The sequence below is a fragment of the Neofelis nebulosa genome, chromosome 4 (assembly GCF_028018385.1).
Source record: "Neofelis nebulosa isolate mNeoNeb1 chromosome 4, mNeoNeb1.pri, whole genome shotgun sequence".
Lineage (NCBI taxonomy): Eukaryota > Metazoa > Chordata > Mammalia > Carnivora > Felidae > Neofelis > Neofelis nebulosa.
In genome coordinates this window covers 94,093,903-94,110,541 of record NC_080785.1, presented here as the reverse complement: position 1 = coordinate 94,110,541, position 16,639 = coordinate 94,093,903, and the positions used below count along the sequence as shown (strand labels likewise).

The 16,639-nt window shown below is 45.7% G+C and overlaps 1 long non-coding RNA gene and 1 gene segment (V, D, J or C); one reads left to right on the top strand and one right to left on the bottom strand.

The window, feature by feature from the left end:
- LOC131509574 (T-cell receptor gamma chain C region 5/10-13-like) overlaps positions 1–16,639 on the top strand; it is a 242,219-nt gene that overhangs the window by 115,654 nt on the left and 109,926 nt on the right.
- LOC131509575 (uncharacterized) lies at positions 2,406–9,965 on the bottom strand. Of its 5 annotated transcripts, XR_009260577.1 has the most exons (5): positions 9,758–9,963; positions 6,615–8,871; positions 4,931–5,350; positions 4,032–4,139; positions 2,409–3,770 (listed from the first exon to the last, which is right to left on the bottom strand). It is a non-coding gene; the product is annotated as an uncharacterized LOC131509575 (long non-coding RNA). The 5 variants fall into 5 exon arrangements; XR_009260576.1 differs by having other exon boundaries at positions 2,406–3,770; positions 4,032–5,350; positions 9,758–9,965; XR_009260578.1 differs by lacking the exon at positions 4,931–5,350 and having other exon boundaries at positions 2,411–3,770; positions 9,758–9,962.

Sequence of the window (16,639 nt, the reverse complement as noted above, 5' to 3'; positions counted from 1 at the left end):
AAAGAAAGAAGGAAGGAAAGAAAGAAAGAGAGAAAGGAGACAGGGAGGAAGAAAGAAGAGAGAAAGAAGAAAAGAAAAAAAAGAAGAAGAGATCAGGGCCAAGTGGTCAACCAATGACTTTTCTAAATTACCAGGAAAAGTGTTCAGAGAATTAAGAGGTTTTGATTTCCAGGTGTTCAAGTGTGTGAAACCGCTCAGAGACCGCATCAAAGGAAAAGCCCTTCTGTTCTCACAACCACAGGTCTGCTCCGTTGCAATTTGGGATTGTATTTCTGAAAGAGGATACACTTCAGTAACTGAAAATGCAAACATGCCAACAGACATATACTTGAGAAATGTGAACGATAGTCTCCATTTTTTAGTAGCCACTTTTACCATTTAGCAACATGAGACTTTACCAGGCAATGAACAATGAGAAAATAATTTCTGAGATGACACTATTTTCCTGGAGTAAAAGAAGAAACTTGTAGAATTCTATCTCTCATGGAAAAAATAGCTCCTTATTAAAACAAAGGCACCTGGGTGGCTCAGTCGGTTAAACGCCTGACTTCAGCTCAGGTTATGATCTCGAGGTTTGTGAATTCAAGCCCCACATCGGGCTGCACACTGACAGTGCAGAGCCTGCTTGGGATTCTCTCTCTATCTCTCTTTCTCTCTCTCTCTCCCTCTGCCCCTTGCCCACTTGTGCTTTCTCTCTCTTTCTCAAAATAAAGAAATAAACTTAAAAAATACAATTTATTACGAAAACAAACCCAGTTCTCTGACATGTTGAAAGAAGAAGCATCTTGGAGGCTGTTCTACGATATTTACATATGCACACATAGCCCCACCTCTGTGGTTAACGGGCTTTGGGTAAGCTTTTGCCATCTCTGGGCTCCCGTATCTCCATTGGTTGTGCAGGCATTGGGCTCTGTATGTCCAAGGGCCCTTCCTGTTCCAACAGCTTATGACCCTGTGATTAAGAGCAGGTTGCTCAAGTGAGAAAGGAGTTGAGGGTTAGTAATGGAGAAGGTTTTCGTACAGGTTCCTTCTGCCTTTGTGACATCGTGGGATCCCAGCAGGGATAATAGCAGGAGGCTTCATCAGGCCTGAAGACTTACTGATTATCAGGTAGAAGACTCCTTTGTCTGTGTCCAAGTTGGAAATACGTAGTCTTCCATGTAATAGTGGCTGAGCCACATAGGATTTATTTCAGGGGCTCTCCTTATTTTAGGGGGTAGCAGTGCACAATGATCTTCTCAAGGGAAGCTCCAGACAGCTTGCAACATATGTGCAATCTCTGGTATTGCATTAAGGAGAGTTGATCCTGAGGGATTCTCATCTTGGTGTCTCCATTTGAAAAGCAAGGGAGTGGAATCAGAGGTAAGTGAGCAAGTTAGCAGTGAAAGTTTCATAAAAACAGTGAAAACACAAGAAAGGACGATAGTCAACCTACAAAATGAAGTGAAAGACACGTGTAAATCCATGAGATGGCATTGCCAGATTTTTCTCCAAGAGCGGGGCATGAATCGGGACTGAGGAGGCAAGGATGGGGGAGGCAAGGTTGGCTTTAGAAGCAAGGAAAGATCTTCTCAGTAAGATCCTTCTCAGTGTTATTTTATTATGTTCCCAGTATAAAGAACGATCAGATCCCAGAACCTCACTAAAGCACCCATGTTATAATAATTCAATGTTATCTTCTACATGGAAACAATAAACTCAAAATTTTCCTCTAAGTTTTGCTTCAACCACAACTATCCTTGAACTCTTTTTCACTCCCTGAGTTATAGATTTTTCACTGTATTTGTGAGAGTGTGAGAGCCATATGGTTATCATGAGAAATGGAAGAAAAGTCTTGTTACTGTACAATAACAAATGAGATAATAACCCCACAACTTTATGCAAAATTTTGTACATTTTCTAGATCAGTGGTTTGTAGAATGTTAACAAAGCTTGGTGAAATTTTTTTAAATGTTTATTTTTTTGAGAGAGAGTTGGGGGCGGTAGATAATGAACTGGGTAAGGGCAGAGGGAGAGGGGAACGGAGAATCTGAAGAGGGCTCTGTGCTGGCAGTAGAGAGCGCGACGAAGGTCTCCATCTTGTGAACCCTGAGATCATGACCTGAGCCAAAGTCAGTCGCTTAAGCGACTGAGCCACCTAGACATCCCAAGCTTGGTGAAATCTAACAATTGCTATAGTTATTGCTTTAGATGTCATGACGCTACTATAGTCTGCTGTGAATGAAGAACAATCCTGGAGGAAATACATATTTTGGTTTATTATCCTTGACTCTTTTCCTGTGCACAACTGTTAGTTGTTTTTAGAATTAGAGCAACACTTTACTGTTGTTTGGAGGACGATGTCAGATGTGACTTTTATTTATTTATTTATTTATTTATTTTTATTTTTTTAAATTTTTTTCTTTTTTAATGTTTATTTATTTTTGACAGACAGAGAGACAGACCATGAGCGGGGGAGGGGCAGAGAGAGAGGGAGACCCAGAATCCGAAGCAGGCTCCAGGCCCTAAGCTCTCAGCACAGAGCCTGACGCGGGGCTCGAACTCACGAACTGCGAGATCATGACCTGAGCCGAAGTCGGACACTCAACCGACTGAGATACCCAGGCGCCCCAAGATGTGACTTTTAAAGAGTCCCTGAGCTCCTGTATTAGCTGAGATGGCTCAGGGAAGCCGTTTAGCTGTAATGGGAACTGACACTGTGATGTGCTGACCCTGTGCTCGCACTGTCCTGTGTGGAACCTCTTTCGGTCCCCAGCAACCCTATGAGAAAGATTTGGTAACGTTCCTGGATCGTGCTGTCAGTTAAGTGGCTGAGCAGGAATTCAAATCCAGGTTTTTATCACTCCAAAGGCCTTATGGGGGCCCCTGGGTGGCTCAGTTGGTTAAGCATCTGACTTCAGCTCAGGTCATGATCTCGAGGTTCATGAGTTCGAGCCCCGCATCAGGCTCTGTGCTGACAGCTAGGAGCCTGGAGTGTGCTTTGGGTCCTGTGTCTCCTTCTCTCTCTGTCCTTCCCCTGCTCATGCTCTCTCTCTCTCTCTCTCTCTCTCTTTCTCAAGCAAACAAAGAAAAACAACAGAGGCCTTGTGGTTTTCATCATTCTCCTATTCATTCATTCATTCATTATTCATTCAGCAAACCATTTTGCACACTGGACATGGCTTCCTTCTCAGGAAGCTTCTCATCAATGGAGAAGTAGAAAATTCAGGACACTTACAAAAGCCATTCAGTCCCCAACAGTGATAAGAATCGAGTGACCTAACTGAAAGAAACATCACAGATTGCATCCTTGGGCTCCTAGTGCAGACCTTGCTGAGGACACAGATGCAGGAGACAAGTCCTGTATAGACAGTGGCCAGGTCCTTGGGAGCTAGAAAGGCGTGGGTATATGTTTTCGGGGGTATGGCATAGTGGGAGGGCTTCTGTTCAGCGTCAGTGGCGCATTTCCATACAGTGGATCCCAGCAGGTGCAGTCATACAGCCCAGCACCTGCCTCATTAACTCGGTGTATCCTCAGGCTCGCTGGCAAATCCCTCTGTCCTTTCCTGGCTTCATTTCCTTTCTTCACTAACACTTTGTGGTCACATATGCATTTGAAGAAATACATAGAATTTGGTTTAGAGGCTGGTCTGGCCTCTGTCAATAAGACTCTATATTTACATTCTTCCTTAAGACACCTGTTTTTACTTGCCATACTAAAAATGCTGTGTTTCCTTTTTTCTTGGTAATGGATGGTAAGCGTCGTGTTATTAAAATGTCTGCATTTGTATCTGAAAAAAAAAAACCCAAAAGCAACAATTAGTGAAATTTTGACACTTATTAAAATAGTACACATTTGTTCTCCATTAATGAAAAGCTTGGGGTGTGAGGTCCATACTTTCTTCCTGAAGAATTCAAGCTCATGGTGGAATTTGTCAACTTAGTTTGAATGACCATGTGGGCAGCCTCTGCCCACATGGGCGACTAGATTGTCGATGCTTAATATCACCTTTCTTCACTGAATGAAATGTCCCGTGGGTAGAGCCACTCACGCTGCCAAGGGAGGCCACCAGGATGAGCCAGGACAGGAACCACATTCTGCCAGCACTTGTCAGGAGAGGTGGTTGAATACGGGGCTGATCACAGCGCAGATCTGGTGGCTGTCGCAGTAAGAAGAAGGGGCGCTCTGAGCACACAGCTAAGAACCAGAGGAAGAGACCCACAGTATTTACCCCAAATCATCCTGCAAAATAGGGCTGGTAACTCACTTCATCAGCAGATTTCTCTCATTACTGTGTGATTGTGACTATCCAATGATATAACTGTAAGGAAGCCATTTTCCTGTTAAAAGACTGAAATCCTTTACTGGTTTAGAACAGAGAGGGAGGGGCACCTGGGTAGCTCAGTGGGTTAAGCGTCTGACTTTGGCTCAGGTCATGATCTCACAGTTCATGAGTTCAAGCCCCGCATCGGGCTCTGTCCTGACAGCTCAGAGCCTGGAGCCTGCTTTGGATTCTATGTCTCCCTCTTTCTCTCTGCCCCTCCCCCACTCATGTTTTTTCTCTCTCCCTCTCTCTCAAAAATAAATAAAACATTAAAAAATATAGTAATTTGCAGCAGAAGATCTATGTCTGGATGCAGCAGAGGATCTATGTCTGGAACCTATGTTCCTAAGTAGGATACTTTTTCTCTTCCATTTAAACTTATTATAACATAGTATGTATGTGTAACATACATGTTACATACCACTCTGTAATAATAATGTGCCTACATGTATGTGCACACAGGTATGTATGTGTCTGTGTGTACGTATGTCTCTCAAGGCTCTAGAATGCACGGATGAGGATTCATCACAGGAAGTACCCTGAATGTGCTTGCTCAGTACTGCTCCCTAAGATTCATCTATTCACACATCCGTTCAGCGAGTGGGTACCGAAGCTGCATTACCCACCAGGCACGCGCAGACCCTGGCGAGGTCGCAGAACCGCACACAAGGGTGCTCCTCCGGGCACTTGTATCCCAGCAGCACCAGTCTCCGTCTGCCTTCGTGTGGCGCAGCACCCGGCCCTCGAGTCCCGTCTGGGACCGCAGTCGCCTGCCCTCCCTCCATCCCAGTCCATTTGTCATGCGGCCTGTGTCACCCAGACTCCCTGGACATCTCAGGACGAAATGCTGAGGGTCCCTGACACACTCAGGTTGCTCTCCACAAGCCCAGACAGCGGCTGTCATCAGGAGGCGATCCGGTCAATGGGAAGCTGGCGCAGGAGGCTGCCATGGAAGCAGGGGCATCATCCATGCAGTTTCTGAGGTTTCTGATTTGTCTGGAGAATATTTGTCAGGTGATGGGAACATCAATCCCATGAATCCATTTCTGGATAGATAGACAGGAGTAAATGGATAGAGACATAGGTGAGAGATGGAGATAGAGCTAGGGCTAGAGCTAGAGAAAAATAGAGATAGAGATAATGACATAGACACAGATACGTAGATAGAGATTGAGATGGAGACAGAGACAGAGATGTGGACACAGGTATATCTTGTGCAGATAGCAATATTACAAAATGAATCAAGGAAGGTTTTTTTTGTGTGTAAATGTCCCAATTATTTCCTTCTAAGAAATGGAGGCAGAAGTGAAAATGACAAGAAATACTGATAATTACTGCCAAGTCCTTCCTCCAGGCTGCACGTTAAGCATTTGGATTTCTAATCTCATAACCTCACACCATCCCTGGGGTGGGTGATGGCATCTCTGCTCCACAGAAGAAGGTTCTGGAGAAGCTCCAGCTCACCTCCTCCTCTCACTGCACCTGCTGGCTCCCTGGGGTTGATGCAAATGCAGGCTTTTGTGGTTGTTGTTTTAGTACATTTCTCATGACTGTCAGTCTGTCTCTGTGCTCTAGAATTTAAAGTTTGGTTTACCGGATTCAAACAATACTATTTTCATTAGTTCATTGACAATTATTTTTGCAGACTAGTTTATCTTTTTTAGGCTCAGGAAGCTTCATGGATTGCGTTTGTAAAAACCCTGTATCTTGCTTACACAACTCTATGTAGTTACTACTTTCTAAACAGGGCCTCCCTTAGCACAGAAGTCTCCTTTTACTAATTAAAACACTGCACAACCTGGACAGAAAATTTAAAAAAGGCACTTTTTCCCAGGCTGACGCAGCCCTGCTCACGGCATAGAGGGTGGTGGGCATGGGATAGATTGTAGTCCCCACTGGTGCCCCCTCCCCCCTCACGCAGGCACCTTGAGCAGGGTGCAGTGGTTAGAGCAAACCCAGGCTACATCTCTGGTGCGTGGCAGTGGACGGGAGCGTCGTCATTGCTGAACTCACACGTGTCATCTCTTCTTCCTTCTGATGCTGGAGGAGGCACTAAGCTTACCAACTGAAGACAGTTTCCTCTGGTTTAGAACAGCCCCTTTCAGGCTAGTTCTGTCTCCTTTGTCCCCTTCCTCATCCTTCTGTCTCCTTGCCTCCTGCTCACCCCAGGATGTCATCACTGCACCCGGGAGGAGAGTTAGTTCTCACAGTCTCCCTGCCGCCCTCTTCCAGCCCTTAGCCCCACTCTCTGGATTCAGCCTCTCCCTCTGAATTGTCCTGTGCAGTTACCAGCCCCGAACCCACCCCTACCGACTCACAGCACGGCTTGGAATGCAAAGCTCCCACCTCAGCTTCTCATCCAGATCCCAGCTGCTGCCTCCTGTGGTCCCCTCAGCGCCCTGACCCTCTCACAGATGCTAAGAAGCATCTGGATCACCAGCCCGTGCCGCCCGGAGGGACAGTCAGGGCTGGTTTGGGCTGGTCTGTGCCGATGTCTCCACTGTTGGTGGTGTTCTTCTAGGGCCGTGTTCCAGAGCTTGACATCAGGCAGATATTCTCAGGTTCTCCGCCCCCCCCCCCCCCCCCCCCCCGTGTTTTGGGTTTCTGTTGAAGAAGTTTCTATCCTTTGCGGGGCAAGGCTCTCAGAGACAAGGGAACCAGAAAGTACCTTCACTTTCTCTCTCCCCAACATCTCACACCACATGCCAACCCCTAGCCTTTCGTCTCGGGGTGCGTGCAAACTTTGTGGACACCACGCCCCCACTTATCTGTATCTAGCACCAATAGTGAATTTCTGTGTTCCTAATTTGCTAGGCTTGCATACCAATGTATCAAATAGGAGATTGGGAAATTTAGAAAACCCCTTTTTTTCCAATTAAATTTGACTTTCAAACTCACTATCTCATGATTAACTTTTTTTTTTTTAACGTTTATTTATTTTTGAGACAGAGACAGAGCATGAACAGGGGAGGGTCAGAGAGAGAGGGAGACACAGAATCTGAAGCAGGCTCCAGGCTCTGAGCTGTCAGCACAGAGCCCGACGCGGGGCTTGAACTCACAGACCACGAGATCATGACCTGGGCCGAAGTCGGACGCTTAACCGACTGAGCCACCCAGGCGCCCCAACTCATGATTAACTTTTAAAATGAGCTTATTCTGGGCACAGCCACTGCCTGCTTTTGTGGATGGTATCTGTCAATGTTTGGTGTAACCTGAGAAAGGCTCCCAGTGACATGATGTATATGGGAAAATAAAACTCTTCCAGCTACAGATTTCCAAAGCATCATCCTCTTTGCACATTGTGAGTGTTTAAGTCTGGTTATGGGATTTTGAGTGCTCTCCGTGTATTTTCCCTGACACTTTCTGCTAAAACTAGCTCACTAAACAGAGAAGATATGTGATTTTTGTTAGCTTTTTCCCTTCCACTAGCAGGAAGGGTCCTGGGGCAGAATGTCCACAAAGGAACTCATTCAGATGCGTGCCCACTGTGACCCTTAGCCATGGCTTCATGAGTGGCCCTCATAGTGTCCTGACAAGGCTCCACTGGGTAGGGCAGCAGGTCTGAGACAACCCAAATTTGCTCACAAATGCCGACATATATTCTTGAAAAGTTAACAAACATTAAGCAAATTCAAAGTGGCCCCCTATTCCCCAGCTTATTTTACTTATTTGGTGGAAAACATAACCCACTTAAGTGACCATCTGCTTGATTTCTTCCTTTTGCTCCTCCAGATGGACTGTCCATCTTTCTTTACCTCATTCTGGGCATTACGAGGTGGACCCTCATGGACCGCATGGATGGTCTTCCTTATCCTTTGGTTACTGTTTGGAAGCGGTCAATGGAAGCATCAGGAGGAGGCTGGGAGTTGGGAGCAGAGTGAGCTCAGGGTTCCCTCCTGACAGGTGGCCTTGGGTTGGCTGCATCCTCCCCTGGGGCCAACATATAGGGCCTTCTACCCCAGAGACAGAATTTGTGCTCAGGACCCAAGAGGTGTAGGTGGGAGTGGCCATTCCTTTTTATACCAATTAACCCACTAGAAGAATCTGTTTCTTTTCTCCCAGGGCCCTGGATCCACAGGTTTGGAAGTCTAGTGCCCAAGGAATGGAAATTGTTGTCAAATGATGAGGTCATGGTTCCTTTGAACTTCAACTCTCACTGGCCGACATTCAGTGGAAGTCACAACAAAGATGTCCATTAGTGTAGTCCGTGGGCGTTAGCCTCCTAGAACACAGAGCAGGGTAAAGAAATGAGGAAAATCAATTCTAAGGGGAATACAGAAGGCATTCAACGAAGTCCACCCTTTATGCCCCTCAGCACCCACTCCTGTCCTTTGACCAGGAGGGACATCAGTGCCCCCAAAGACAGGGATACACAAAGTCTTAAGTGAAAGTCTATCTTCTCAGTCTCCTGGTGAAGATCACATGAAGCCAATTTCTAGCAACCTTACACGGAAGGATGCAGATCATGTTTTCAGGCAGTAAAGGTGCCAGACCACATTTGCTGAATGAAATCACAGCTGTGTGCATCACTGTGTGTAATACGCTTCAGAGGATTTCATTCCAGCATCTGCATTTGGGTAAAAGAGACATAAAGCAAGTCCTGAGTATTTGTGCCACTCTCTGTAGCACTTGGTGTCTGTCCTCCACAGGGGAAAAGCCACACTCAGCCCAAGAAGCTGCTTTGAGCTCTCCAAGCATGAACCTTTCCTCTAACGTGGCTGATGGAGTCCGTGGGAATCGGGAGCAAAAAAAGGTGCTGTTTTGTCAAAGAAGCAAAGGTTGTGTGAGAGGAAGGGAGAAAAGTGATCAAGACAGAACCGGTTCCAGGTCTTTCTAACCATCAGATTGTCTAACCATCACCTGTTGTCTATAAGTGTTCAATATTACGCAGTGATTTTTAACATTCTAAGATGCGTGAGTTCTTTTTAAACTACATTTTAAAACAAAATTCAAAAGCAATACAAGATTTCTATGAGACAGTTAGGGCTGAGCCCATTCTCGGGGCTGAACATGAAGAAGACCCGATACAAAACAGTTAACGTGGATTTCCAGGCATGCCTGGAAATTTTTGGAATTGAGATTTTACCAGGTGGCTCTGAGGTAATGGACGTCAATGTTCCCACAATACTAGGATGTGTGGGCAACTGGTAACAGATACCGTAACTTTGAAAATTGTGATTCTGAACATATTCTTAGACTTTATTCAGCATTAATTTGATAACATAATGTTGGTCCCATTATTTAAGGTCACTGTGACTTGCCCTCCTTGTGGCAGTACCAGGATATAACTGAACTTGGTTCTAGTCCTGTGGGATAGGATGGCCGAGCTGCCAGCGCGTGCCACGATCAAGGTTGGCTGCTCCAGTCTGACCTCCACAAGGCTGCTTGGAGGAAACCCCTGAGGCTCCCGGCCATCCCCCACACTGGGTACAGGGGAGGGAGTCCAGACTTACCGGGAAACAGGAGGGCGCACAGGATTGCAAGGAGACCCAGCTTGGCTCCAAGTCCTGGCAGGTGGACAGAAGCCCAGGGTGACATAGTGGCTGCACCTGCTGGGAGGAGACCACCTGGGTGAGTGGCAGAGGTCAGGAGAGGGTCTGAGCTGCTGCTTCCAGGTGGTGCCAGCAGATACTGGTGAGAGAAAGGAGGGAGAGTGGGAGGGATGGGGAAGAGAGCAGAGGCGGTGCAGACCAGGGGGCGGGACCAGGTCCTGCGGTTCCAGGGTCAGATCCTCAGAAATGGTAAAGGCGCAGGTCACGATCTCGCGGTCCGTGAGTTCGAGCCCCGCGTCAGGCTCTGGGCTGATGGCTCGGAGCCTGGAGCCTGTTTCCGATTCTGTGTCTCCTTCTCTCTCTGCCCCTCCCCCGTTCATGCTCTGTCTCTCTCTGTCCCAAAAATAAATGAAAAACGTTGAAAAAAAAAATTAAAAAAAAAAAAAAAAAAAAGAAATGGTAAAGGCGGGGCCTTGTGAAGGGTCAGCTGAGGAACGCATCTGAAATGAAATTTAAAGAAATAAAGGGAGCATTGACTTCCGACTGAAATGCAGGTTCCTTTTCAGTTATGCCAAGTGTATCAGGGCCCCCTGGATATATTTATGGTAATTAGTTATGCTAATTATAGGCTGACAGCCTGGAGGGAGAGGGAGACGGCCAGAAAGGGGACTTGGCTGGGCCAGAGGGTTGGGTCCTTCAGCACCCATGACCAGACCCAGCTCCTGAGCAACTCCATTTGGTAAAAACTGAAAGGGAGACATACTGAACTATAATCAAGATTCAAGTCTCAAGTGTCCCCAAGTGCAGGCTCTAATGTTGTGCTGAGCTGGTGAAGAGTTGAGTAGAATACTCTGCTAAAAGAATATTTCAGGGCCATCATTCAGACCCTCAAGCAGGTGTTTGTGCAGCTGTGCTAAAAATGTTAAGTGGAAAAGAGAGTGACAGTGGGGGAAACACGTACACAGCAAAATGGCAGGTGGAAAGAGTCTCCATATTAGGTAAGCAATGTAGGTGGGGAGAAATCAGGTGAACTCTTTTCTTCCTACTTTCTCTATTTTTTACATGGTCACCAATAAGGAAATCTTACTTTGGAGGAGAAAATCCACAACCGTCTATTGATTTATGAAAATAAATTTTATTTCACATGGTCCACATTTAAAACTCTGTTTCTGTCATTATGGTTATCAGTGTTATTCAAATACTGCTCAGATTGAAGGTTCAAAACTGTTGGCCAAGACTCTTTAATAAAGCCTGTCCCAAATCTCCAGACAAGGACTCCTCTGAATGTGTCAAATGACAAAAGTAAAACAATTTATCTTGTACAGTGTGATGTCTTTTATTCAAAGGAATAATCCATGGATTGGGGCTTTCAGTGCCTCACACACAGCAGAGCACGCTTCCCCAGGGATTATGGGCAAGAGGGAATTTTTATGAACCTTAGATTTTCGATTCTTGGTGTTTGGGCACTGGCTGGGATGGAATAAATGGTGTTTCTGGTCAAGGGTAGCATTTACTGGGACGGGAAAGGTACCTAAGTCTAGGTTTGACTACATGGTACCCTGTGCTGGAGGGGCTCCATCTTGGGCTCAAGAATGTACGTCAACAAGTGACAATGGCTTTCGTTTCCTCTACCTCTCTTCTTGCTGTGGTGCATCTGTGTTCTTCTGTAAGTGGCACTAAAGGATCACATTTCTCCAACAGTGACACATGTTTAAAAAATAATAGAGGGAAACTCTTGAGCAGGGCAGAAAGAGTAGTCAAAGCTTTCACCCAACCCTCATGAGGAGAGTGGAGGGTTCTGATCAGGACCCTGCTGTTGCCAGGAAGAGAGAAACTGGGCAGCACTTGAGGGAGCAGGACATCCTGTCCCCCCAGGTCATCCCGATGCTGCATGATGCTCTGATGGCCCCAGACCTCAGCCCCAGGGGAGAGGCAGCTGGGTCACAGCAGGTGTGGACTCAGGCAGACCCTGTGCAGAGGGCCAGGTGCTGAAGCTTGGACCTGCTCGGTTAACCTCTGAGAGGCTGGCGTGCTCGCCTCACCTGGGGCAGCTCCCCTCCGCCCAGCAGAGAGTCTGAGATCTCGTCCAGTGTGACAGCTTCCCTTGGTCACGTGGAATAAATGGATGCAGACATGACGTCAACCTTCGATGAACGGGACAAACCTGAAAGCCCAAAAGAGGAAAGACATTGATATATTTTGATGAGTGGACTGTGGATAAAATATTTTCTTCAATCTTCCACTTATACCTTTATAACACTGTGTGTTGAATAAAATTTTTTTTTTTTTTTTTTTTTTTTTTTTTTTTTTTTTTAAATTTTTTTTTTCAACGTTTTTTATTTATTTTTGGGACAGAGAGAGACAGAGCATGAACGGGGGAGGGGCATAGAGAGAGGGAGACACAGAATCGGAAACAGGCTCCAGGCTCCGAGCCATCAGCCCAGAGCCTGACGCGGGGCTCGAACTCACGGACCGCGAGATCGTGACCTGGCTGAAGTCGGACGCTTAACCGACTGTGCCACCCAGGCGCCCCTGAATAAAATTTTTTTTAAAAAATCACGTCTTTTCTTAGATGAGTAACCTCTTTTTATTTTTTTTAATGTTTTTATTTATTTTTGAGACAGAGAGAGACAGAGCATGCACAGGGGAGGGGCAGAGAGAGAGGGAGACACAGAATCCGAAGCAGGCTCCAGGCTCTGAGCTCAGCACAGAGCCTGACACGGGGCTCAAACTCACGGACTGTGAGATCATGACCTGAGCTGAAGTTGGATGCTTAACCGACTGAGCCACCCGGGCGCCCCAAGATGAGTAACTTCTCTTTAAAAACCAAGTCCTGAGCAGCATGCTGGAGAGTCCACTTTGCTATGAAACCCCAGAAGCTTAGACACTTAACAATGAATAGTGTAGGGGCCCAAGGCAAGCTTCCCCTGACGGCATAAATATTATTTTGCCATAAAGATGATTTTGAATTAAAGGTAATAAAACCCACCAGATGCAGGAAAATCTCTGTGCCTCGCCCTCAACTACAGCAAATGACACTGGAAAGGGGAGCCTGTGCCAGCAAGAGAGCTATTAACAGAGACTCCCCTTTACCTAAGGAACTTGCCTGCATGATTGGGCAAGATTTTTCTTCCAAACAGCTCCTCTCACCTTCCCGCTCCTGGCCCCTTTGTATCCTCTGCTCTCCTTAGCTCCCCTAAGCTTCTTGTTGCCTCATTGTCTTTGGAATTTCCCTATGCTTATACCTACTAAATTTGATTTTCTCCTATCAATCTGTCTCATCACTTTGATTCCAAGTCCAGCTAGAAGGACCAACAGGCAGAGGAAGGTCTTCCTTCCTGGCCAAAGAAAGCATTCGTTCCTGAGGTTTCATTGTTCCTCGTCATTAAAGATGAGAAAATAGCTCCCCGGTGCAGGTGGCCCATTCAATATCACAGGACCATGAGCAGCTGAGGCAGGATTCAGACACCCCCTCCCTCCTCTCTACGGTGGGCACTTCTCATTGAGTGGACCTGTCATTTGTCATATCAAAACCAATAACTGCATCAGAGCACCCACTACGTGTGAGGCACGGGACCAGGCCCCTTAGAAACGTTAACCTCGGTTTCGGCATCCTTGGAAATAATACAGTTCTATGCAGCACATATTAGTATTCTCAGTCTACAAATGATGCCCATCAGGCTCCTTGGACATTCCTCACATTGAATTCCTTTAAATAGCTGAGCAAACGTGCTAATCATTAACCGACCTTATTAGAAAAACATTAGGATCAGTTAGGTTGGTCTGCATTTGACTCTCTCTCCTCCAAGGTAAATGGATGTGTGTGTGCGTGTGTGTGTGTGTGTGTGTGTGTAGCAAATTAATTTGAGAGAAGATTTTTGTGGCTCCTCAAGTGAAAAAGTAGCCTCGCATAGATTCATCAGATTTAATGGAAAAAAAAAAGTGCGAAGTGCTATGCAATATTTGGACATAAACCACATAATTATTTTTAAGCTACATAATTATTTCTTGTTTATCTGAAATTCAGGCAAATGCGAGCAAATCCACAATGAGCCATCATCTCCCACCGGTAATAATGACAATTAGCAAAAAAAGAGTACAATAACAGGTGTCATCACCGAAGCCAGGAAGGGAGGAAGGGCAGGGACTGTGGCTGGCCATCCTCTGCTCAGAGACCACGTGCAGGGGACATGAGGCTGTCACAGGAGCAGCTCTGAGAGCAGACCGTCCCAGGCAAGAACACGTGTCTGCGGTCCCGGAAAATCCCTGCTGGGCCAGATGGGGCATGGTTTCAAAATCAAGAATGTATGCATCTGCCAGCACACAAGAGCAGAAAGAGAATTCTGAAAACAAAATGCAACAAGAGAAATTCCTCCACCAGAATGTTCAAGAAAAACCATGGAGCTACAGCCCTGAAAAGAACATAGTATTAGTACTAGATTTTATTCAGTCAGCAAAACTTACCTTAAGAGGGGCTGAGGGAGCAAAAGAGAGAGAGAGCATTTCTTTTAAGCTCTAAAGAGTAGGGGTCATGAGGAAAATTTCAGGAAGATTGCAGAACTCTGGAATAAGCAAGGAGCGTGAGCTGTTCTTGAAGCGCAATCATTCAGTTAACAGTGCTGGACCTCAGAACCTGTAGAAATTTCCTCTAGCACTTGTGAATTAACAGTCGATTGCCTTCTGTGAGAGACTGTTTTAAAAGATCATAACAGAAATCATTGGCCTGTTAAATAATAACAAATACACTTTATTGCACATCAAACATTGTACATATTGATTCCGTCGTTGCAAGCGTAACGTAGGTGTTATTCATCCCATGCTACAGATGAAACAGAGGATCAGGGAAGTTAAGTAACTTCCTGGAGATTGCCTGGCTAAGAGAGAGCACAGTAAGAACTTCAGTTCTGCAAGGCTCTCAAAGCCTGTGCCCTAAGTAACCTAAGTAACCCACTCGGATGTTTGTGTTTCAGGGATTCATTTCTGTCCTCATTTTGCTGTTGCTGTGAATGCAAAGGGTCATCTTGTCATACTTCGCATTCCTTTTCTATAATGTGCTTCCCGAGGTTACACACTACAGTAGTTCATGTTATCTATGTTGCCTTCTAGCACTCCCTGCTGGCCATTGCAGGTATGTCCTACACCTTATGCTCTGCATTGGAGCCCAGGTAAGTGAAGTCTACTACAGCAAATAACTCAGTTTAGTGAGTGGAAGAGCCCAGAAAACCTAGGCAGGAAACCTGCTTTTCAATTGTGTACTCAGGTGTGCTTGGGAGTTTTAGGTCAGCATCTCCTCTGTGCAAGCCCCCCGTTTCCCCAGCCTTGAATGAGAGGATTGACTGGTATATTTAGGGTCTTATGTAGCTGTGAGAACTACAGAGAATTGCTCGTGAATAATGCGTCTTTACATCTATATAAATGGAATCGCATTCTTGTCAATCCATCTGTCCATCTGTCCATCCACTAGGCTCACTGCTCCTCTGTGCTGCTCCTTCTGCCGCTGGTTGCAGCCACTGCATGAATCCCTCCACCGCCAGTGACAGGCACTTGTCCTGTTGCTCATACTGGCTGTCACCAGCGAGGCTGGCACCCACACCTCAGGGTCTCTGCATGCTGGGAGTCGCGTTTCCCTGGGAACGTCATCCCGGGGTTGCGGCTGCCAGGGAATACACATACACCTTGTCTCTAAATACTGTGCTTATTATCTGACATCATAGTTTTTACCAACCTGATGGACACCAAACAGGATCACATTGTTTCAGCAGGTTATTGCCCTGGGCCGCTGATGAGGAAGCTGAGGGTCTCTGTTTATACCTGGCACCCACTGAAGTCTGTCCCTCGGACACTTTGCCGTCCGTGTCCTTTGGGCGCAGCAGAAAGGAGGCCGGTGGCAGAGGCTACAGCACCCAGAGGGGCCAGGCTGCCCACGGCCGGGCCCACTTTTCCTGGCCATGTGACCGGACCCGGTTCTCAATGCGCTGAATCTCAGCTTCCTCGTCTGCAAAAAGGGAAATCAGCAAATACTTTATTGGCTTATAAAATTTAAGTAATTTTGTGGTTTTAATTTTACATTTATTCATTTATTTTGAGACAGAGCCAGAGAGCAAGCAGGGGCAGGGCAGAGAGAGAGGGAGAGAGAGAATCCCAAACAGGTTCCAAGAAGAGCCTGATGCAGAGCTTAATCTCCTGAATCGTGACCTGAGCCAAAATCAAGGGTTGGTCGCTTAACCAACTGAGCCCCTCAGGCGCCCCTAAAATTTAAATAATTTAATACAGGTAGAACACTTAGGAAAGTGTCAGACAAATAAAGATGTTAGTTATAATTATATTTCCTATTAACAGTAATATATTATTCTTATAAAAACAAATATACATGAAGCAAATATTACTATAATATGTTAGTACAACTATGTCATCCATACGAATAAAGATAAAATGTTATATACGTTAAATTATTAAAATTAATTAAGATTTTAGGAATCTTTATTAATTACTTGTTGATTTGAATGAATTTATCTTTTAGATATTTATCTTTTACAAGTTTTAACTTTCACAACTATCCTCAGCTAATCTATCAATGGTCTAAACTTTGTCTAAAGCACTTTCATTAATAGAGATTCTCAATTTTGTAGCCAGATTTTTTTTTTACCACATACACTGCATATTTGGAGTCCTGCTTAAGAAAACTTATCTTTCTGGGGTGCCTGGGTGGCTCAGTCGGTTAAGTGTCTGACTTCAGCTCAGGTCATGATCTCATGGTTCGTGGGTTCAAGCCCCACGTCGGGCTCTGTGCTAACAGCTCAGAGCCTGCTTTGGATTCTGTGTGTGTGACTCTCTCTCTCTCTG